The following is a 25,505-nucleotide window of genomic DNA, read 5'->3' on the forward strand; positions in this document are numbered from 1 at the left end:
AAATTAGCTGGGCATGGTGCCAAATGCCTGTAATCCCAGCTACTCGGGAGGCTGAGGCAGGAGAATCGCTTGAAGCCGCGAGGTGGAGGTTGCAGTGAGCTGAGATCACACCATTGCACTCCAGCCTAGGCAACAAGAGCGAAATTCCATCTCAAAAAAAAAAAAAAAAAAGGTCGAACAAATATATATATATATATATATATATATATTTGTATTAGTTCACAATAAATACATATAGTGATATATGTATATCACTTTATTCGACTCTATAGGAGTTAAAAAGGTAGAAGCAGAACTTGTTTTTCATGGAGTTTAGAATCCACATAGTTGCTTATTTTTTTTAATCAAAGAATGAAATAGTGACACCCAAGAAGAGCTTGGTATATGCAATGAAAATTACAAGTCAAATAACTTTCCTTGGTCTTTTCCAATGTTTAGGAGAAGCCCATACTTAGTCCATATACAAGTCACTTATGTAATTGTCATTTTGATACGGTTATTTCCTAAACATTGTTACATTTCCTTATTCACATTAGCATCCTCAAATGAAAATGCTATCATTGTCTTTATAGATGTTAAGACTCTCGAGTCTTAAAAATCTTTAAGACTTTAAACGTATAGACTCATTATTTTAAACACAAGAACACATCTTGAACAGTATTAGGTTTAAATTTATTTCCAAATGACAAACTAAAAAAAGTATGCAAAGCAAAGTAGATAACTTTACATGAACCTTGCCCAGCACAGTGATTTAATGAGATGCCCTTTCATTTGCCCTTGAGTTAGAGCAAAAGCAAAACTGACAACTCAGGTGGAGAAGTGGTAAATGAGAAACGAAACTTGGCCTGTGGTTTCATGTTTTAAGCAAAAATACAGATTCAGAGCACTTGAAGATAGATGAGAATGGCTACCTTATTTCTAATAAAAAAGATGTTTATGCAATTCAGACCTGACTTGTGTATGTTAATAGAAATAGCTTAAAAATCGGAAAATCAGTAAAGAATTGAGTAAAAGTCAATTCAGAACTGTATAACTTAGTCCTCAGGATTTCAAATCAATGTGTCTTTCCTATAATAATTCAAACATAGAAAAGAATACTGCCAAAAAGTTTGTAAATTTATATTTAGCATGATACATAATATTAAAAAAAACAAAATATGGTTTTACCTATTAAACTGACAAAGAGTGAAACATTAAATACTAAGGTTGACCAGGATTCGGTCTGCGGGTGTGAGGGAAGCTTATTGAGTGTAAATTGATTAAGCTTTGTAGAAAAAATTTAGAAACCTATATCAAAAGCAATTCCACTTCTAAGATTTTGCCCTAAAAAATCATTACGGCAAGGTGAAAAGACATAAGCACATGTATTTTTATTGCAGCATTGTTCATAAAAGCAGAAAAGTGAAAACAATCCAAATGTCCAAATTGACTGAGTAAATTAAAATTCATGCACTTTCTTAAAATGGAATACTATGCAGCCTTTAAAAATACTGTACCATATACTGAAGTGGAAAGACCTTAATAATAAATCCAATGAAATTAAGTGAAAAAAGCAGACTACAAAACTATATCTATAGGATGACCACATTATTTGTGACTATTTTATTCACATATGAATGCAAAAATACTGGAACCCTATACAGCAAAATGTTAACTTTGTGAAGTTACAAGTGATTTTTATATTTACTATTACTTGTATTTTCCAAAAAAAATGCATTAATTTTGTAGTAATAAAAAAAGCTAAAATTTAGTTTAGGCTTTCAATGAAGTACACAAGATAAAAATAGTAGCTAAATTTATTATAAAACATCATTTCTGAGTTGTAGGTCCTCTAGTTTTTCAATTACTGTGTTTCTGATCTGTGAGTATAATCCCTACATTGGCCTTGAGACCTCCCCTAGTAATCATCTGTTTCTTTCTAGGATGACCCTCTGTTTCCTTTACAAGTACCCAATTCCTTAAAAGCAACAGTTTTAGAACTGCTATGCATTTAAAATTTGAAAATGGTGATGAACATTTCAGCATGCAGGCAGGACCTTTATTTTCCCATAATGTCTCTTAGTACAGCAACTATTGCATCCTGCATAGTGACTCATCTGGTGCCATGTCTGTCCACCAGGTAGGAAGAGAGCTCCCTCCACCCTGGGGGTGGCGGAAGAGAAGAAGCCACATCTTCATTTTTGTGTAGCCATATGCTTGGCTTCTTCCATATCAAGCACTCATCATTGTTGAACTAAACTGAACATGCTAGAAAAATCTCACCATTGATTAAAATAAAAATGAAAAACATTTAAAATGTTAAATATTAAATTTTTATATTCATATTTTTGCTTGAATGTCTTTTGTTTATGATATGCTGTAACTATGAGGGACAGGGAGTCTATTACAGTCATCAGGAACAATCTTGCCACTGTCCTTTAACTTTTTTGATCATTCCAGCTGTACTTGAGTAGAGAAATAACTGATGCAATATCCTTTACTTCAGCCCTTTCTTGGTGTAACATTGATTTTCTATTTAAATGGAAAACTTTTCTGAATTCAGGTCCAATATGCCTAGTATTGGACCAAAAATAGTGATTTCTAATCACTGTGTGATAGTCGGGAGTTCCACCGGCTATTGCCAGGGTATTATAAATCTTTCCACAAACTCCAAACCTATATTCCGCATTAGATAATAAGTAACTTATGTGACTATGCACTTTTGAGAGAGACTGAGAGTGGGATTATGAAGTCAAACAATTGATCAGAAGATAACTTCTATAAAGGCTGTTGCTGTGTTTTGGCTCAGCCCCACTGCTCCAGAAGGTACACGCCATAAGCTTTGGCAATGCCCGTGTGGTATTTAGTCTGTAAGCATGAAGAATGCAAGAGCTGTGAGGCATGACTGCCTCCATTTAGGTTTCAAAGTGTAATGCCTGGTGGAGCTGTGGAAGTGTAGTGACCCCCAAGATTACAGAACTATAGGATACCAGTGTGAAACTCCAGCTTGGGACAGCTAAAGCATGGACTGAGCCCAGCAAAGTCATAGGGACAGGGCTGTCAGAGGCCCTGGGAGCCCAACTCCCACCTCAGTGTGCCCCGGATGCAGGACATGGAGCCAAAGGAGACTATTCTCTAAATTTAAGACTTAATGTTGCTTTCCCTGCAGGGTTTTGGACTTGCTTGGGACCAGTTACCCCTTCTTTCCTGCTTCTCTCTTTTGGAATGGAAATGTCTATTCTATGCCTATCTCACCATTGTATCGGATCTCACCATTGTATCGTGGAAGTAGATTACTTGTTTTCATTTCACAGGCTCACAGCTGGAGAGTATTAGCCTCAAGATAAATTGTAGGTTGAGTGTCTGATTTAGATGAGACTTTTGTGTTGATGCCAGAATGAGTTAAGACTTTGAGGGCTATCAAGATGGAATGAATGTATTTTGCACATAAGAATAAGATGAATTTTGGGGCAACAGGGATGAAGTGCTGTGGTTTAAGTGTCCCTGCCAAAACTCATGTTGAAATTTAATTGCCACTGTGACAGTGTTGAGAGGTGGGACCTTTAGGAGGTGATTGGGTCGGGGGTCCACCTTATGAATGAATTAATGCCATTATTATGGGAATAGGTTAGTTATCATGGGACTTTGACTGTCTGTTTCCCTTTCTTTTGCCCTTCCACCTTCTGCTCTTTAGTCATGGGATGACCCTCAGCAGATACCAGCACCATGCTCTTGGATTTCCCAGCTTCCAGAACCATGAGCCAAACAAACTTCTTTGGTTTATAAATTACCTAATCTGTGATATTCTGTTACAGCAGCAGAAAATGAAATAAGACAGATGTCAAAATGCTATTCTGACTAATTTTCCATTGCTGGCACTTCCTAAAAAGAACAGAGTTATCTCAACTATCATGATATAAAATGTTTAAATCATCAATTCATAATTTTTGTTATGACTTAACTGTTACCATTGGGAGGGTAAGATAGCATTGTGGTTAAAGAACACTGACAGAACTGAATTTGCCATTTATTAGCTATGGAAGATGAGCAAGTTTCATAACTTTCCTGAGCCTGATTTCTCTCTATAAAATAGGAACAATTATACTTGCTTTAGAAAACAGTAGTACCTCTAATTCATTAAGATGAAAATGTAAGGAATTCAGAAAATTACCTGGTACATACTAAGAGTTTAATAAATGATAGTTGAGGAAACATTCCCATTTTATAGATGAAGAAAATAGCCCTCAGAGGAATCATTTCACATAATTATTAATGTAATGAACCAGAAATGAAACCCCAATTTCGGTTAAGCTCAGACCTATGTAATCGCAAAGCTCATGGCCTTTCCACTTCACTGTATTCTTTCCTGATTCCCAGATTTTCTCTTTCTCTCTCTCCCCACTACCTTTGCCTAATTGCAATAATTTTCACTCAAATTATTTTTCTTATTTTTTCCAAAGCAAATATCTCAAATAAACAAATCCTTTGCCTATTCACAATTAATACTAAAAAAAGATGCTTCTTCAGGGAAGAGGAAGTCCATTTTATTAAAAATATAACTTTTTCTAAAAACTGTAACATGTTTTCTTTTCTGTTATATAATCTCTTAATTATGATCTATCACAAATGGCATTTTCTATCCTACTGATGGCCACTTGAAGCCTGTAATTGATTCAAAAGTATGTTGCACATAGGAAATGGACAGTTATCTATTTTGCTCAATGTAACACCCAAGTCCACACTAAAGCACAAATGCTATGACACCTATGACAGTGTCCTTCACCAGAAAACGTTTTTTAGAAAGAGTAGATATGGCTTGAACCTGGGAGGCGAAGGCTGCAGTTAGCCAAGATTGTGTCACTGCACTCCAGCCTGGGCAGCAGAGCAACAGCCCGTCTCAAAAAAATTAAAACCAAAAAAATGGTAGATATGTACTAAATTCTATTATCTCATTTTCTCTATCCCTTAAAATTTTTCTGGTCACAGATTTCTTATATATCTATGGCGACAAAGAAAGAAAAGTAAATGTAATCCTAAATCTCACGCTCTAGATTTTGTGCCTGTGACATATGGAACCTAAACTGACATTAGGAATTTAAACTTTTACCATCTTCTTTATTAAATGTTACTTGTTAAGACAATGGGTTGCCTTGGGCCACGTGCAGAAGAAATTTGGTAGACAATGCCTTTGTCTTTCTGGAACTTCATTTACACTTTTGGAAGGCACATTTGTGTTAATAATTTCCTCATTTTAATAGCAACTCCCAATTGTAGTTTTAAGAGATAAGGGTTTCTCTATGTAGTATATTATAAACTGCCCCAAACATAGAAACTTGATTTAAAGTTTCTTTAAGTAAGAAACAACATTTTCTGTGTATCACTTTTAAGAGAAGTTAAGGATGTTATGAGGTAAAATAATGAGTTAATAATCATTGACCCACAACCAAAGAGAAAAATCAAACATAATTTTGAATAAAAGAACATGATACCAGAGTATTAATCCTAACATTTATTTTTAACATTAAGGAGTAATTATCCCAGCTTACTTTATTTAGGAAATATATTAAAATGTTAACAATGGCTGTTCTAGGTAGTAGAACCAAGGGCAAATTTATTTTTATCCTTAATTTGTTTTTCTTCATATTTTTCTGAATATTTTACATGTTCTATAATGAGTATGTACTTTTTTAAAATGTTAAAATAAAGGATGCTGAAATAAATGTCATGCATCACGTAAAACAAATATTATTTTATATATTTATCTATTATATAAAATATAAATATAATATTTATTTTGTATATTTATTATATTACAATAATATGTACAAGTTTTGCCTTTTCCTTCAAAGTCAAAATAAGAATTTTTTAAATGTCATGTCCAATTTTAAGTTTAACATCCATGACTTTGATATAATTTAAGTTCTGAAAAAATGATGTAAATTAAAGCTCAATCAAATAATATTTGTTCTCATATCAAACAGCAAATCATTGTTTTGATTCAAAGCTTCAATTTTACTTTTACTAAATTGACTTGTCTGTTAAATCAAAGGTCAATTTAATTTGTTTATGTAGACACAACTTCTATTTTATTTTAAAATATTTCAACTTTTAAATTAAGTGTAAATTAGAATTGGTTGGACAGAATAATACTTTGAGTTTTACTGTTTTTTCCAAATGTTCTATTCTAAAATATTTGCAAAGAGCATGATATTTTATAAAACTACAAAGATTTTTAAAGTAAAATATTTCTAGAATAAAATTTTTATTTAAGCAGACATAAGAGGAAAATGTTGACTCTGAGTGCTTTCGCTTTCCCTCGGGTTTACCTAGAAAGTTTTCTAGCTTCAAGGTTGTCTGAAGATTGCTCACTAAGCAGTCAAGGAAGGAGAACCACTAGTCTGACATCAATTTTCCATTATAACGGTACAGCTTTGTTACAAGAAAAATGCACAGGGCAGATGACTTGCACCAAGTATCTACAATTCTCATTGCAATGATTTCTAAAAATTGAAATTAAAAACAAAACCTATGTTTATGGAGTATTTATTTAGCACCCGGGAACTGTTAAATCATTCACATATATTATCTCAATTGAATTCACAAAACAACCCGTGAAAAACAATCTGGGTACCCAGTTCTCCTCCCTTTCCTTTTTTCTCCCCGTGCAAATCAGACCTCAGTCTGAGGGTTCTCCCATCTCTTCTAGCTCCCTTCCCCAATTCTTGCCTAATCCCATTTTGGGGTCTTCTGTGCAAACCTGAGCTAACATATATAGAACGATTTTTTTTTTCTGAGAGAATATAAATTTTCTGAAGGTTCAAACATCTTTTTGAGAAATGCTTTCAAGTATGGCAAAGACAGAGCATACTATACAACGGAATGATAAGTGTTTTGTACATTTTCATGCTACTAAAGTCATATATTAAGCAAAGTAGAGAATTGTAAAAATGTGCCCCTAATGTGTCTCTTGGTTAACTGGCTTTATAAAATAGTCCTCAATGACTTCTTAGGCTGTATAGGTAGTAATTTTTAATACTATAAATATGACTAATATCATTACTATTACTAGTGTTTATTTTTTAAATAAACACTAGTTTAAAGTTATTGACTTTTCCACTATTTCCAAACTTTTTTCCTATTTCCCTGGAAAATTACAATGAGGAATGCCTTAAAAATAATGAGCTGGGGCCGGCCACAGTGGCTCACACCTGTAATCCCAGCACTTTGGGAGGCTGAGGCAGGTGGATCACCTGAGGTCAGGAGTTTGAGACCAGCCTGGCCAACATGGCGAAACCCTGTCTCTACTAAAAAAAAAAAAAATACAAAAATGAGCTAGGTGTGGTGGCTGGCACCTGTAATCGCAGCTACTAGGGAGGCTGAGGCAGGAGAATCGCTTGAAACTGGGAGGTAGAGGTTGCAGTGAGCCAAGATCACACCATTTCATTCCAGCCTGGGTGACAAGAGTGAAACTCCATCTCAATAATAATAATGATAATGATAATAATAATAATAATGAGCTGGGTACAGTGGCGTGTCTGTAGTCCCAGTTATTAGGGAGGCTGAAAGCAGGAGGATTGCATGAGCTAGGAGTTCAAGATCAGCCTGGGCAACATAGCTAGTTCCCCTTACTAAGAAAAAAAAAGGAGGGTAAAGTAAAAAAATATATAATATGATAGTGTGATAGAGTGGAAAACATAAAGGCTTTAAAATTAGAAAAACTGAGTTTGAAACCATAACAGCCTACCACTAGCAAAGTCTGTGAGACCTTCGACAAGTTATTAACATTTTTCTCCTTCAGTTTTCTTATCTGTAAAATGAAAATAACATTATTTAACTTGGGGTTATTGAAAACTCAGTAAGTGAGGCGACTTATGTCGGTCTTACAAGTAATGTTTGTTTTTATTTTATATTCTTTTTTGGCCCTGTATGCACTGAGGCAGATCTATAAATACTCAAAAATGAATTTTGATTTAAAGATAATTTAATTGCGGAGACAATGTTTATCAAGCTGTTGTTGGAGGAATATATATAAACTATATATAACATACATTAGGCATGATATATATTTACCCACATATGCAGACCTATTAGAACCACAGCACTCATCTGTGACTAATAAATTTATTTTAGCCTCTGGGCAACAAATTTTATAAATTATATTTCAGAACTATTTTTGTAAAAAGCATTATGAATGCATTTTATCTATATCCAGTGCTATAACAGAAAACACATTTAGAAAGATAAGATCATTCATCCCTATACCTGTGGCTCTTTTCCCTTAGAAGTTTCTCTTAGTAAAGTTTTTCATCTGAGTTGATTACTGTAGATGTGTATATACATACAACTATATCAGAAATTATATATAAAGAGAAGGAGGGGGACTTAGGGATCTACTTAGCCACTGGTTTTGCTCTGAAGATAGGAGAAAATGCTAGCTTTAGACAAGAAGTTCTCTCTTCAAAGGTCAAGAGCTTTTCTTAATTTTGATAGCTCTGGCAACTTGTTCAGAAAAATCTACAAGTCTAGATCTGCAAATGTTTGAAATGCTCCATCGGACAGACCAAAAATTCAAAATACTACAAACACTCACGTCTCTGCAGAAAAAGATAATCTATATTACTCTTTCCTCTTGCCTATAATTTTAGTGCCTGCAACCCTGCCCTCTGGGACAATCAACTGATTTGGGCGAGATGGGTAAAGGAGGACAAAGAAAGGGGAGGGAGGTAGGAAACAGCATCATCATTGTCGCTGATTTCCCATTTATTTTAGTAAAAAAATTTGTCCTCTGAGGTTTTTGTATCTAAGATGACAAGCCAGGTAAAAACCTAAGAGATTGGGTAGACTTCTCAGGAAGTGTTATAGTAGCAGGTGAAACCCTGGAGAAAAACCCATACCTGTGAGGGCATTTGAACCTGTGGGGGTGGGGAAGTGGGAATGACCTGTGTCTACTACTCCCTTCCTCTCTCTCCATCCTTGGGTAATCTGGCCAACGGCAGCTGCCAGAAATGAATGACTTCAGCCACTGAACCATCCTTAGGCGAATGAATGGCTTCCATCTTAACTCTAATTTTCCTTTAGCCAATTCTGTTTTTGTGCCTCCTGAGTTCTCGTTAAGGTCAAAACAACATTAGTGGTTTTTAAGGTGTTAAGTTGGTTGTCTTTTTCTCACATTTTACATGCAAAACACAGAAAATGAGAAACAACAAGAAATCCCTCATGGTCTTAAAAACAATCTATTTGAAAATTTCAGCATGCAGATCCAGTTAAATTTAAATTCAGTTAAATTTAACGTGCCAAATTTCAAATGGAAATTTGGTTCTCTGCATTTTAAAATGTGTAACAACTGCTTACGATATTCTATTTGAAACATATCACAATGTACATGATAGAATTAAAGGGTCATTTATATAAATTGTTATAGACTACAACACAAACATTGTTTTCAGAGGAATTCTTAAAATCATCTAATCCAATCCACTCATTTTTAAAATGAGAAAACTAAGAGAAATGGAGAGTCTATTCAGAAGCAAAATCACATTGTGGTTTTAAAAAAAATTTCAGCTGGCACACATGGGTACAAGTATAAAGGTTGTTAAAATATATTGATATATTTCTGCTTCAGTTGGTAAATTGCCACTGTCCTGTGTCCTCTGAGTGCCCCACTCTATCATGGTCTTCTGTCACCTTCCCTAGTAGCTTTTGGACACTTCAATATAGCAACTAAGGAGTTAACACCTTGCAAACAAGAGACCCTTGGGAGCCAGGCTTCTCCACTGAAAGCCAGGTCCTTTCAGATTGGTTGATTGTATAAACACGCAGACAGATAAATAGTTTTTGGCATCTCCCCTGCATGCAGTCAATGGCAGAAATTTAAATAATCAACGGTGGTGGAAACTTGCCAGTTGACCCAGCATCCATTCTCATGCTTTCATTTTTCTCAAAATAATTCAGGACTCTCTACTCTTATGCCTAGGCAGTCATCTATCTGGTCTTTCCCATGCAGCTCATGTGTTTTTGTAAAAGTTGAACCCACTCTTAGCCTCCTGGCAAAGCCTTGATAGACTTCACTATAAGGTGGGCTTGTGACCAACCAACCAGGCTGTTTGGAATGCCAAGACAGCATTGCTCTCTCTTTCTCTGTGCCCTATTGAAGCCACCCTATTAAACAAGAGAGCCAGACTTAGAATAAAGTTTACATGGTTGACTGTAAAAAGAAAAGACAAAGTCAAAACTAAGCAAAATGAAACAAAACAAAACATAAAAATGGAGTCCTTGTTGGCATGACTGAGCTTCTAGATTAACCAGCCTACACCTGAGCCTTCCAAATAACTGAACCTATACACTTCTTTTGTTATTTAAGCCTGTTTGAGTTGAATTTTCTTTTACCTGAAATCCTAAAGGACTTACCTTATAAACTAGTTCCCCACCAAAGCTTTGCCAAGATTCTCTAATACAATCCTTTAGTTATATGATAAGGTAAAATTTCCCTAAATATGTTCTGAAAAGTACTAATTCCAAGAGAAATTAATAATTATGGTCCTGGAGAGGAACAGCTCAATAAACAGAGGTAGACAGACAGACCTGGATTATTTAACAAAGATTTGTGGTATACGCAAAACATAATTTTTATTTATTATTCCCATTCTAACCTTTTAAAATTTATTCATTAGGGCACTCTTCTTCTGCCCTTGCCTGAAGAATTTGGCAGGTCCATTGACTTTTCTTCTTACTCTTTGGGAAGAGCTTTGAAGCATAAAACACAGTGTCAATTTCGTTCTTTCCTTCCTCTCACTATTCACCTACTCACCAGCTGCTCAAAGAAAGGTGGAGTGGGGGTAAGGTTACCAGATTTAGTCAATAGAAATACAAGATGCCTAGTTAAATTTGAATTTAAATGAATAGTAAATGATTTTTTAGTATAAGTGTGTCCCAAAGATTATTTGTCCATCTGAAATTCAAATCTAACTGAGCCTTATATTTTTTCTGATAACCTTAGGTGAGGCAGAGAGGAAAGGTAGGGGGATTTGGTTTGTTGAGCAACTTCCTGTTCTTTGGGCATGGCAGATAGCGAAGGTTATGCAGTTGAGCCAATTTTATGGGTTCTTTGAACATCCCATCATAGGAGACATCTCCAACATCAACTCTCAAGACTTAAGTGATACTCCTCATTCCCCAGGATGCCCACCCCTCTTTAGCCTCTGGTCCACCAGCAGAGGGACTACACACCAGTTACTACCCCCCATCACCAACCCTTGGTTCACAGGCAACAATGAAGCATCTTTGCCCCCATGCAAAGTGGATTCCTGGCCTGATCATCTTTGCCCCCATGCAACATTGCCAAAGCATCTTTGTCCCCACGCAACAGCGAATTCCTGACCTGACCATCAAAGTCCTAATGAACCAACTTTTGCATTTAGACTTTTCAGGAGAGAATCAACTTGTCTAGAGTGCTCTGGCATACTGCAAACACACTTAAGCTCTTTAAGAGTAGTCCCACGGAAGCCCCTCCCGGCTTGCTGGGCTTGGTGTAGGAGACAGTAACTTTCCCAAGTGGAAAAAGCTGAGGCCCCATAGCACAGCTACTAGTCACTTTTAAGGAAAGCTCACAAAAACCCTCTCTTTATTCTCTGACGGGATCCAAGAGTTTGGAATCCATTCCCAGATATTATGCTTGTACCATCTGCATATAGTGACTTAGCAACAACTTACTTGAGATTTTTGCATTTATTTTATCTTTATGCCTTGTTGAAATTTCAATTTTAACATTCTGTTATATAGCTTTCTTTTCTGGGAAAATTCTCACAACTTTTAATATAGCATGACTAAAGCAAACCTGAAGGAGAGCTGAACTGCCTTCCTAGACTGGCTGTCTCATGCATGACCTCTACTCCTATTTGCCGAAAATATCCTCCCTATAACAAAATAATGGCAGGAATTTTAGGGGACTGGATTATTGTAAGATTCCTGGTGAAACCACAGTCCTCAAACCATACCTTGAAAAAATTCCTGCAGGAGTTAAAAACATTTCCCTTTATTGTATTCTTCTAATCTCCCATCTCATTCTACAAAACTCCTCCACAGAGGCCTTTGCTCCTCAGGCTTCTTATCTAAGTAGTGCCACGTGTCAAGTCCAAGGTCCCTGAATAGAAAGATTAGACTGGGTAAAGCAGGAGTATGGCTTTCATGGGATCTGGGACCTATAATAACCTCTAACTATGAAGTTTAGGTGAGAGGCTTCCTCATCCAGCTACAAAGACCTCAGTTTCTTAGGTGTGAAAGGAGGAAGTTGAACTACATAGTTTCAAATGACCCCTCCAACCTGAAAAACAGATGACTTTGATTCTAAATTCTTCAGGGAGTAGGACATGGATGCTGCAATAGTCTTATACCTTAGGTTAATTCTAAGAATTAAAAGAACCTTCACTGAAAGGAGAGTGACACTGACGAAGGTAGAAAGTTTTCGTGGTAGCTTCCTAAGGAAAATGTGGCAGAATTAAATGATCCTACTTGGAAATAGAGAAGTAAGATTTGTAACTACAGCAGACCAAGCTATTCCCAGGCAGTGGATCTCACTGGGCAAGCAGAGACCTTGGCGTCTCTCACTGTACCTGGGCCACTTTCCATAGTCCATGCTCTGCCAGTGTTACTGAAACACCAGGGGTTTGGTCTAGGTCCTGCTGCTCACAGCAGAGAAAGTCAATCACTGAAATAATGGTTATTGCCAAGGAAGAAGACTTTAATCAAGTGCTATAGCCTAGGAGATGGGAGGTCAGTCTCATATTCATCTCCCTGACTGACTAAAATTAGGACTTTATATAGCAGGAAAGAAGTGTAACTATGTACGGAAAAACAGGAACCTGGGAGGGATAAGCGTGCAATCATGATGAATGAGGGGCCCTGAGTCTCAGTGTCTGGATGCTATGATCTGGTGAGTTTCAGTTCTTTCATACTTTTTGAGAGGGCTAGGGGTCCTATCCTCAGAAAGAAACACAGATAAAACAAATGTAAGTTTCAAGCTTTAAGAAGAGAAGGGACAATTTCTGTTTATCCAAAATAACTGTCTATGAAACTATTGGGTGAGTTTCACCAAGTTTGAGTCCAAAGCCTGTCTCAAGTCAGGTAATCCATTAATGGAAATGGAATCTCTCTCTCTCTCGCTCTCTCTGTCTAATTGTACAAAATTCTTAGATTACATTAAAAGTGCCTCATATTCTTTCGTGATACTAGGTGATGTATCAGGATCCCAGGAGGAAACAGACAGCTTGCCAAAATTAATCAAAGGGTGCTTTCCAAAGGGGATCACAAGGCACAGTGCGGTAGCTTGGGGTTTGTAACAACAAAACTTTTATCTATGTCCAAAAAGAAGAAGAAAGAGCTGTTCTAAGCCCCTGAAAGAAGACAGTGTGCTGCTCTCTCCACATTTCTCTAGAGAAGGCTTCCAACTTGAAGCAGCCCCGCAGGGAAAGTGCCAAAATAAGTACCCGTGAAGCCAGTAAAAGACATTTTGAAGTCATCCCAGTTCTTGCTAGTTGAAGTACTTTCCAAAGCAATTCTCTTAATGCTTACAGTTCGTTGAAAGTGTATCCTCACTGAGGAGAAGCCAGAGGCAGAAAATTCTTCCGGCAATGCACATGCAAAACAACACTGACTTTCTGATGTGGGTTAGGTGTGAGTACAATCTTAATCTAAAATGACTCCTTAAATATGCTCCTCTACCTGAGATTAAGGTACTGGGGAAAAAAACGTTCTGAAAGTTTGCTACTTGTTATTCTTTCTAATGAAATACAGGAAAAACTTATTTTTCTTTGGATACACTCAGTGTGAATAAAATTAACTCATGGACCAAATTCCTAGATTTAAACTGGAAGGAAGTAAGCTCTAGAGCCCTATCTTAAATTCCCAGCATTGTTTCAGAAGGCTACTGGAGTCAAACTTTCATAGCCTTAGCATAGAGTTGTTTCATCTGAGGACCTTCTCGTGTGTCCTGCTCTATCCAGTATATTTCTTCATTTAAAAACTTCAGTTAGATCTTTTCTCTTAATTGCATTTTTACCCAAAAGAATAAGCCAAATTCCTGCAAGGTTTAGGAAATATATGGCAAAGTACTGGACTAGCGAATATATGGCAAAGTACTTCCTCACTTCACACCCATACTCACAACAGATGTGGCTAATCAACTGCTTCCAGTTCCTGGAAATTGTAAAATATGGTAGTGAGTTTCTCTGTCAACAAAGTCTCTGTTGGCCAAAGGAAGTAGCTTCTGTGTCCTTCCTCTTTTAGTCCCTTCAGGCCTTTCAAAGTGCCATTAATATATACTATAAAAGCTTTGTTAGGATCTATGTAATAAATCATTACCTCATAGAAATAGATCATTCCCTGTAATTAACCTTTTACCAGCATTACTAATCAATTATGCTTCTCTTTCTTATCTGCTCCTGTTAATCTTGTAACATTCCATATGTTAAGAAGAAATCATAACTAATTAACATTTATCCTTTAGGTAGGCCAGGCTACTTACTAAAAATACTCTGCAAAACAGTTTGTCTTCTTATGGTTTACTGTTTACAACCTGAGCCAGAATCCTTCCACTTCCAAGTAAGACTGGGGTTCAACTGGGGTGGGGAGCACATCAAATGAGGGGGGTACGTCATTCCCTCCTTGTCTAATGCTTTAAGACTAATCAAATCAAATTCTGTAACACTAAAGTTGGAAAAGAACTCTCTTGATGCTTAAGATAAGTAATTTTTAAGACAATGTAAATACACTTTAACGAAAGGAAAGAAAAAAGGGAAAAAAGACAATGTAATACACTTAGAACAAAAGACTTGTCATACACGATACATAACACAAAAGATTAGCTTCAGGAGAATGTAGATAATTGCATGATGGTAGATTTTTATCTTTCACTCATTTGTTCAACAAACATTAACCATTACCAAGCCAAACACTTGCCAGATACTGTTTTAGGCATTGTATATAGACTCATCCTAGACTTTAAAAATTGTCTGGAGAGTAACCACCAGGTCGTCATACATAATATCCCTGGATTGGTCTAAAACAGGTAGGATTTGGGTGGATGAATTGTGAATCTGATCCAGTTTGGCATTTCTTATAATCTAATAACAATTCATTGTGTATATTGATTTAAGAAAATATAGAAACATAATACTACCTAATGCAAACTCTTTGATCTAAGTGATAAAGAATTTGTATAAATAGACAAAAATAAACACCCAGACTGAAGTCCTACCTGTTCACTTGATTAAAACTGTTATCTCTTTAAAGGATGGATACTTTGGCCAAATAGTTGGCTTTTTCTGTTCTATGTTCTGAGCTACACCAGTTTCTCCAATATCAAAGTTTCCTTTTCCACCACCTTAATTCACCATCCTTCTGTCCAAAGCTCATAACTTCAGAGCTTCACTTTGTCCCCAGACTTATACACTGAATTCCAGTGAACCAGAAAGAATGCTCATGGAATACAATTAGTGACTAAACAATTCCAAAATGCTATTGGTTTGCTTTCTTTCTAGACGATGTACTTAGAAGAACAATAATAAAATTTCAAAGGGACCAAAATCTTTCTTCCTACTCCTCTCACATGAATCACCACCTCCTTTGTAAACAAGTGATTATTTACAAAGCTTGTTTAAAAAGTAGTTTAGGCTTGCATTTCATTTAGAATTGCTCTATTGCTCCATATTTTGTTTTCTCCTATGATTTAAGAATAGTTTTATTGTACATATCTTTACAAATATTTAAAACAAAGAGAATTATTGTAGTTTAAAAAATAGAAAAACGGGGCCAGGCGTGGTGACTCACGCCTGTAATCCCAGCACTTTGGGAGGCTGAAGCGGGCGGATCACCTAAGATCGAGAGTTTGAGATCAGCCTGACAAACATGGAGAAACCCCGTCTCTACTAAAAATACAAAATTAGCAGGGTATGGCGGCACATGCCTGTAACCCCAGCTACTCGGGAGGCTGAGGCAGGGGAATCGCTTGAACCCAGGAGGCGGAGGTTGCGGTGAGCCGAGATGGCGCCATTGCACTCCAGCCTGGGCAACAAAAGCGAAACTCCGTCTGAAAAAAAAAAGAAAAAGAAAAACAACAGAGGAAAAAACACGGCATGGGTTATGAAAACAGTTATCGAAACAAAAGATTATCTCAGGTGAAAAAAGGAAATTGACAGCGCTACGTAAGCAAAAAGATCTCAGATTGTACTTGTTGACCAGGAGGTAACTGGTAATTAGGAGAGTAAACATTTCTGCCCTCATCTACTATGCAAAACTACATTGCCTTTTCATAAAATTTTGCAGAATCTTACCTTAAAGGGGAAGATCACAGGTTACTACATCACTGCTTTTTTATTCAAACTAAAAATCATACTTCAGTGTTTTTAAAAAGTTAAATGAAATCCAGAAAGCCAAATAAAAGGCCAATAGAGAAAAAGAGAAGGAAGCCAGATGCATGCCTGTATTTCTGGAAGGAGAGTTTCTCAAAGGCTTTTTTTTGAAACCTCCTAAGCTAGAGCTAAGGTTTGAGGTTAGCTGAGCATCGCGTGCCATTCTTGAAGGGTCCTAGGCACTGACTCATTTGCTTTATCATTTCTCATGAAAACAAGAGGTGGCAGCCATCACCAGAGAGCAAAGGGGTGACTTGGTGACTGATCTCATTACTGAACTAAGGAGAGCACTCTCACGCAAGGTTCAGAACCTCCCCACACCCAGAGAAACTCTGCCAGTTCATAGAAAAGAAGTTATTTCCACCCAAGAAGACAAGTGGCAACTGGAAACAGATGTGAAGAAAACAAGAATAAACACCTTTTTCAGAAATATAACAACTGTAACAAATAATCAGTTTTTCCAGTTCCCACCTGTACACCATGCTCTCAACTATATACTGCAAGTTAAAACAGAATTGATCATGGTTCTGTATTTTTAAATTCTCTCGCTTTCTAAATACATCACTTCACTTTTAACAGTCCAAAGAGCTCTTTATAATTTACTTCCTCTAAGGTAAATTTAGGTGCAATTTTAAAAGACTGGTAGGGGCAAATGCCTCATGCCCACCCAAAGGGTTGAGGAATGAGTGATGGACACGGTGAGCTAGGAGAAGTAGAAAGTGATCAGTGCCCTGTGGGAAATAATGGGAATGTCACAGGTTTCTTCTTTTCTGGGTCACTGGGGCATGCCTTTTGATTGAGCATAACACAGATTAATGTCATTGCCTGTGGATTTTGGAAGGAAATTGCAACAACTTTGGTTGATCACTTACTGGAGTAGAGACGGGGAGAGACAGATACTTTTCTACTTTACATGCATTTCTATTTCAATCCTTTAAACAACCAGGAGAGTAAATATTTTTATTCCAATTTTAGGATGAGAAAGTGGACACATGGAGTTAATAGAAAAGGAGAGTAAAAATGATGGAATACAGGCAGACTGGCCCCATTGTCAATCCGTAGTCTGAATGTTTCAAAAGCACATCTGCCTTTTTTGTGACCAATAACCAGCATTTTTGTATAACTACAATTAGTGAAGCGTGTCCTCATATATTATCTCAATTTATCCTCATTAAAGCACAGATAGAATGTGCTGTTCTTAAGCTTGTTACTCAGGTGAGAAAAACGAGTTTCAGGGAATTCTCAAGATCACTCATCCAGGAAGTGATAGAGCCACCACCAGAACCCAAATCTTGTGCCTTCAAATCAAATCCTCTCCTCTTTCAGTTTTGCCTCTCACCTCTCATCTCCACTCCCATCCTCTTATGATTCATGGGAAGGTTGTGAGCTGCCGTAGACTCTCACACCCACTTGCAAGCTGAACTGGAGCTTTAGCCTGTCAGCTACACAGCTTCCTTGTAGCACTTGAATTTTTCATCAGTTATTTGCACCTTAATATGACAAAGGATATGAGATGAGGTTTTTTTGTGACACATTGTAATAACCCAAAGTTGTTAGTTTACATTAGGGCTCACTCCTGGTGTTGTATATTCTATGGGTTGGGACAAATGCGTAATGACATACATCCACCATTACAGTGTCATACAGAGTAGTTTCACTGCCCTAAAAATCCTTTGTGTGCCACCTATTAATCCCCCCTACTCCCCACAACCACTCATTTTTTTACTCTGAGATGAGTTTTTAATGGTAGGAAAAAAAATGAAAATTGGAACAAACAGAAATACCGAAGATGAGGGCATTTAGTACTTAAAATATGTGGGGTTATGTGGGTGGGAGAATTGAAGATCTAAGGAGAAACTGCAACTTTGTAAGTGAATTAGAGACACATCTTTCTCTTCCCCACCCATCCTCACGTCTTGATAAAGACTCAGCTCAGTGGTTTGCAAACTTTTTTTTAATTTAATTTAATTTTATTTTAAGTTCTGGGATACACGTGCAGGATGTGCAGGTTTGTTACACAGGTAAACGTGTGCCACAGTGGTTTGCTGCATCTATCAACCCATCACCTAGGTATTAAGCCCAGCCTGCGTTAGTTATTTATCCTGATGCTCTCCCTCCCCCGACTCTGACAGGCCCCAGTGTGTGTTGTTCCCCTCCTTGTGTACATGTGTTCAAAAACCCTACCTTGAAGTCAAAGCTTACATATATATACATCACATATTAGGTAAGAACATAATTGACATAAATTTGTGTTAGAATAAAAGCGTAGCTATTTTAATCAGATTTATAGTCCTATATGTACTTCAGCATTCACTTCAGCTGTTTGGAAAAAAAGAACAAAATAAGAAGCTGGATCTCTCTCAACCCTTATGTCAAAATACATTTCTGGTGCAGTGATGTGCTAGAGTTGGCATATATCAGCTGGCAAGAGCCAACTGTGCACATCTTTTCCTAACTCTGTGTTCAGCGAAGTCACATGGGCAGCTTGAAATTGGACATGATGGGAGTATTTACACTTTGGAAATTGGCAAATACTACAATTCAGAGCTTTTTGTTGTTGTTTTGAGAGCCAATTTTGTAGTCATTGCTACTGGTAGGAAAAAACTAGTATCTTATTAACTCAGAAGATAATATGGGAGTTTTCCTTTGAACAATTCCCAGTGTGGTAGGGAAAGCTTTATAAAATCCAAAATCTTTTTCTAAAAGATACATTTTACACAAACACATAGACCAATGGAACAGAATAGAGAACTCAGAAATAAGACTGCACACCTACAACCATCTGATCGTCGACAAACCTGACAAAAACAAGCAATGGGAAAAGGGTCTCTATTTAATAAATGGTGCTGGGAGAACTGGCTAGCCATATGCAGAAAATGGAAACTGGATCCCTTCCTTGTACCTTCTACAAAACTAAAACTCCAGACGGATTAAAGACTCAAATGTAAAACCCAAAACGATAAAAACCTTAGAAGAAAATCTAGGCAATACGATTCAGGACATAAGCACAGGCAAAGATTTCATGATGAAAACACCAAAAGCAATTGCAACAAAAGCAAAAATTGACAAATGGGATCTAATTGAACTAAAGAGCTTCTGCACAGCAAAAGAAATTATCATTAGAGTGAACAGACAACCTACAGAATGGGAGAAAATTTTTGCAATCTATCTGATGGGCAAAGGTCTAATATCCAGAGTCAACAAGGAACTTAAAAAAATTTATAAGAAAAAAACAACTCCTTTTAAAGGTGGGCAAAGGACACGAATAGACACTCCTCAAAAGAAGACATTCATGCAGCCAACAAACATATGAATAAAAGCTCAATATCACCTATCATTAGAGAAATGCAAATCAAAACCATAATAAGACACAATTTCATGCAAGTCAGAATAGCGATTACTACAAAGTCAAGAAACAACAGATGCTGGTGAGGTTGCTGAGAAAAGGGAACACTTTTACACTGTCAGTGGGAATGTAAATTATTTCAACCATGTGGAAGACAGTGTGGCAATTCCTCAAACATCTAGAAGCAGAAATACCATTTGACCCAGCAATCCCACTACTGGGTATATACCCAAAGGAAAATAAATCATTCTATTTTAAAGATACATGCATGCATGTGTTTATTGCAGCAGTATTCCCAATAGCAAAGACATGGAATTAACCCAAATACCCATCAATGATAGACTGGATAAAGAAAATGTGATACATATACACCATGGAATACTACGCAGCCATAAAAAGGAACAAGATCATATCATTTGCAGGGACATGGATGGAGCTGGAAGCTGTTATCCTCAGAAAACTAATGCAGGAACAGAAAACCAGGCACTGCATGTTCTCACTTATAAGTGGGAGCCAAATGATGAGGACACATGGACACACGGTGGGGAACAACACATGTTGGGGTGTGTCATGGGGGCAGGGGGAGGGAGAGCATCAGGAATAATAACTAATAGATGTTGGGCTTAACACTTAGGTGATAGGTTGATCTGTGCAGCAAACCACCATGGCACGCATTTACCTATGTAACAAACCTGTATATCCTGCACATGTACCCCAGAACTTAAAATAAAAATTGATGAAAAAATAAAAGATACATTTTACTACAAAAAGTAAACATTTTCTGCCCTAAAAAGATGTATAAACTATGTTACAATAAAAATTTCAAAATGGGGAAAAACATGCATACTCATAAAAAAGGGCTAATTTTCTTATTATACAAAAAGCTCTAATAGCAAAAAGATCAATTCAATATAAAGCGAGTAAAGATATAAATTGGCAGTTAACAGAAATATAAATATAAATTGTCAATGAATATTTTATAAATGCTCAACCTCCTGCATAACTAAGTCCAAGTTGGAAAAAAAAAAAACTTTTTTTAAAGTTATAAAATGGCAAAATTATAGTGTGAGCTTCAATGTTGAGGGTAGGTATGGAGAAGCCCACTCATTCACTGTGGGACACTGTTAAATTAAATTGCATATTATTAAGTGAAATTTAAAATTCACACTCTTTTCAACTATTTTCAATTCTATTCCTAAGAATTTGTTTTACAGACTTTTTGTATTCTCACAAAAATAAGTAGACGTGGATGATCATTGTGACATTGTTTGTCTATTAGTTATCTACTCCTGTGCTTAAAAATTACCCCAAAACTTTAAAGTTTAAAGTCATAATAGACATCATTATCTCATAGAGTTTCTGTGTCTCAGTTATTGGAGAGCAATTTAGTTGAGTGGCTGTTTCATGGGGTTGTAGTCAATGTGTTGACAGAGACTGCAGTCATCTCAAAGTCTGACTGGGGCTGGAAGATCCAATTCCAATTTGACCTGTGGGCTGACAAGCTGCAAGAGGGCCAAGCTCCTCACCCCTTGCCTCCCAATATAACTGTTGGAGGATCTTCATGATAAGTTAACTGGCATCTCCCAGAATGAGTAATTCAAGAAAGTACAAGGCAGAAGCCACTATGCTTTTTATAACTTAGTCGTGGAAGTCATATGTTGCCATTTGCACAATGTCTTCTTGTTACACAGGACAGACTAATTCAATGAGGGAAGGGAATACACAAGGAGATAATGCTCATTGGGGGCCATCTTTTGAGACTGCCTGCCACAGTTTGGAAGGATGAAAAAAACAAAGAAAGGAAAAGTATCTTAATATCCATTGATAAAGTACTGGGTAAATAAATTTTTAAACTTAATTAAATCTTATAGAGCATTTAATATATTAATTAAATGTTATAGAGCTTTTAATATATATTTAATATGTAATATAAAATTATAAGGTATTTATTAAAAAGAAGGAAGTAGCCTAAATGTGTTGCTATGGAAAAATGCCCAAAATACACTAAAGTATATAAAGCACATATTTATATATGTATTATAAGACTCCCTCAATATTTTTATAAAAATAGACATTTATGCATAGTTATATGCATAAGAATGAGAAATTTCCTCAAAGATTTATAAGGAGATCTATCAGTGGGTGGTGAAACCTGGGGGTGAGATAGTGGTAGGGATATGTAACTTTTTATTTTATGCTGTATACTTATACTAGTAATGTTTGAAAAAAAAGTTACAATGAAAATATATTACATTTATAATATTTAAAACTAGCAAAATTATGCTCCACAGAGCTCTACAGGACACATAGCCAAAGGGCAATATCATTTGAGCCAAGCTCAGACAGACTTCTCCCTGACTATCTCCTGCTCAGAGGAGCTGAGTATGTAGGCAGGAGAAACATACGTTGGTTTTCTGAATAGAGAACTGAGAGCTACCCAATCTCTAGTCTTCAGCCTTTGCAAAGCTGGATTAACAAGATGGTAATTATCCCAAAAGTAGAATTCTATTGTGGCATATTTCTCCCTATTCTGAAGCCATAGGGTCCATCAGAGAATCAGGAAGCTGAGAATCTGCAGGGATGGCAGGGTATGCAGTCGGCAGCAGTTACACAGGATCACACCACAATGGAAAACCTCTCAGCACCTTGGTGTTAGCAAAACTCAGCTCCAGTGGATTTCCAAAGCATCCACTACTATTATAGCAAGGCCAGGGCATCTGAACACCTGTCTTAGAAGATTTTCAGGAACTGTAGCGGCTGGGAGTTGAGCGAGCACTCTTGATGGATTACCTTGAAGTGATGGAGACCCAGGTCAGCCCGTGCTCAGTTGATTACAAGGCCAAGTTGGGGGTTTGAACCCTCAAAAGAAATCCTCCACTGAGTTGAGGAAAAGGATAGCTGAGAATTGTCTGCAGCGAGAAACCACAAAACCTCTGAGTCATAGAGCTTTAAAGGAAGCCTTCTAATAGCTTGTATCAAAATGCAAATAATATAAGAATTATACAGATGCAGTTAACATTTATTGAAGACTTATTTTTCATCTACTAATTATACTCATTTTGTAGATGAAAAAGATGAGAATTGGAGAAGTTAGGCAATCTTCCCAAGGATATTACACATCCTTTAAATTTTTCAGTTTTAACAAATGATTCAAAAATGTCTTTTTAAAAAAATGAAATTTTGATCAAACATTTTAAGAACTTCTGAAACATTTCTGCACAAGACAATTTAAAAACCACTGCTTTGCTATTTAACCACTGGAACCAGTAGGTGGAATTTACGGAAAGGTAGATTTCTGTTCAATATAAAATATAAGTTTATTCATAACTAAATTATCCAATTATAAAATGAAATTTTCTGAGGGGTAGTTAAGTTCTCCATCACTGGAAATGTTCAAGCAGAATCACTATTATTACCTGTTAGGTATATTAGAAGTGTGAGCAGCATACAATTGGATTTCCTTCCAAAACTAAGATCTGATGTTCTCTGAAAAGAGGCTTCACTTTTCTTTCTTTTTCTTTTCCCTTCTTTCTTTCTTTCCTTCTTTTTCTTTCTTTCTTTCCTTTATTTTCTTTCTTCTTTCTTTTCTTTTTTTCCCTCCTTCTTTTCTTTCTTTCTTTTTTTTTTTCTTGAGGTGGAGTCTCGCTCTGTCGCCCAGGCTGGAGTGCAGTGGCACGATCTTTGCTCACTGCAACGTCTGCCTCCCAGGTTCAAGTGATTCTCTTGCCTCAGCCTCCTGAGTAGCTGGGACAGGCATGTGCCACCAAGCGCAGCTAATTTTTGTATTTTTAGCAGAGATGGGGTTTCACCATGTTGGCCAGCCTGGTCTCAAACTCCTGATCTCAGATGATCCATCTGCCTCGGCCTCCCAAAGTGCTGGGATTACAGGTGTGAGCCACCGTGCCTGGCATTCACTTTGTTATCTCTCAGGTTAAATTGAGTCAAAACTTCTGATTACAGAAGGCTGAACTAAGTATATTTCCTGAAATTTTGGAGTTTTAATAGTAATAGTAAACATGTATAAAGCACTTACTATGTGCTTGGCACTGTTTTAATTGCTTTACATTTGTTAACATAGGTCATCTTTTCTACTGTCCTATTGAGGTATGTATTATTTATACAGAATTACATTGAATTCTAACCTCAAAATCTAGCTACCAAGTCCATGTTCTTCAGCAGTTTGTGATATTTATGCTACATATAGTGATACAGTTGCAAGTATATGACCCTACAAGTGGATAAGAGTTTAGCTAAAACACTGCAAATAAATGAATAAACAGATGCAGGAAGTGGTTTGTTGCATAATAGGGAGTTTCTATCCATGTTTCTATAGTTGTGTCACCAAACCACAGGTTGGTACTTTGAAAAAAATCAGTGCTATAAAAGCTTTCGTATCATTAACATTCCTTAATTCTGAACTCAGTAAAAGCTTAATCAAAGATGGTATTAGGAGAATACAAGTTCTCTAGCATTTTTTATTTGTTTGTTTCCATAACTATAGGATTTGTTTTCAAAGAGTAACAACCATAAGACATTTACAGTTCCTTTCTTGAACGCAAATAATGGTTAGGGGCTGGAGGCACCTAAACTGTGAGACAAGGTATTGATTCCTATTGAGCTTTCATAATTCTGGTTGAGAGTGATGTCAGAGGCCAGACTATTTTTTTGTGTGTGTGTGTGTGTGTGGCAGGGTCCCTCTCTGTCGCCCGGGCTGGAGTGCAGTTGTGTGATCTCAGCTCACTGCAACCTCCACCTCCCAGGCTCAAGTGATTCTCGTGCCTCAGCCTCCCAAGTAGCTGGGATTACAGGCACATGCCACCACACCTGGCTAACTTTTGTATTTTTAGCAGAGACTAAACAGGGTTTCACCATGTTGGCCAGGCTGGTCTCAAACTCCTGGTTGCCAGTGATCTGCCTGCCTTGGCCTCCCAAAGTGTTGGGATTGCAGGTGTGAGCCACGGCACCCAGCCCAGACTACCTTTTGCTCAGCACTTGGCTCTGTGGGGGTGAGCAAAAACTTCAACCCTCCACACCTCAATTTTCTCATGCATGCAATGAGAATAACTTCCTCGGGGTTATTTCAGATATTGACTAAGTTAACTTAAGTAATGTTAGAACACTGTCTGGCACCCTCAGTGTTGGGTATTAGCACTAGCTGGTGTGAAGAGAGATGGAGCATATAAATGTAAATTTAAGTTTACAAAGAGATAAATAATTTGACTGAGTGTTATGTGAGAGTCAGGTGAGAGTTACAGATACCAAATATACCTGGGTTTAAAGAGAGGTGTGACTGTTATGGGTGGCAGTGTTGTGGCCCACAGGGGCAGACTCTCAGGGTGAGGATACTTGAGCAGGGCCAGGAAATGAATTATTTTGTTCACCTTTGATGTGGCCCACATTCAAATGCTTCACAAGTACAACGTTCTCAGCTAAGCTAAGGTGGTCTTCAATATGCACTTGACCACAACGGAAAAAAAAAAAAACAAAGAATGAAAAAGTTAAACAACAGGTGGGAAATCAATGCTGAATAAAAAATTAAAATACGCAAAAGTTAACATGTTATTTCCTTCCTAAATAAAACACATGTGCATACAAAAATACATGTATAATATTCTGATATATTTATAAATACCTATCCTTGAATTGTTTTTCACTTTTCCAGCCAAATTCCCTCGTCAAATTACTGAATTTTCCTAGCTTAAAAATTATTATTTTTGATTTTGACTAGAGAAAGTGAAAGGCAATTTACTGCCACATCTATCTATATTACATAAACA

General features: G+C 36.8%; 2 protein-coding genes and 1 long non-coding RNA gene across 3 annotated transcripts in view; 1 reads left to right on the plus strand and 2 right to left on the minus strand.

Annotated features, from left to right (window-relative positions):
• The window catches only part of CLDND1 (claudin domain containing 1), a 50,017-nt gene extending 33,451 nt beyond the window's left edge, over positions 1 to 16,566 (minus strand). Inside the window, exon 1 of the mRNA XM_063805122.1 lies at positions 16,305 to 16,566. The gene's annotated coding sequence lies outside the window, so the exon portion shown is untranslated. The remainder of the gene's footprint in view (positions 1 to 16,304) is intronic.
• Positions 1 to 25,505, plus strand: part of GPR15 (G protein-coupled receptor 15) — a 48,554-nt gene that overhangs the window by 8,376 nt on the left and 14,673 nt on the right. The gene's annotated exons all lie outside the window — the stretch shown is intronic.
• LOC134809579 (uncharacterized) lies at positions 21,899 to 23,641 on the minus strand. Its single transcript, XR_010155662.1, has 2 exons — positions 23,145 to 23,641; positions 21,899 to 22,637 (listed from the first exon to the last, which is right to left on the minus strand). It is a non-coding gene; the product is annotated as an uncharacterized LOC134809579 (long non-coding RNA).

Source organism: Pan troglodytes, chromosome 2 (assembly GCF_028858775.2).
Source record: "Pan troglodytes isolate AG18354 chromosome 2, NHGRI_mPanTro3-v2.0_pri, whole genome shotgun sequence".
Classification (NCBI taxonomy): domain Eukaryota; kingdom Metazoa; phylum Chordata; class Mammalia; order Primates; family Hominidae; genus Pan; species Pan troglodytes.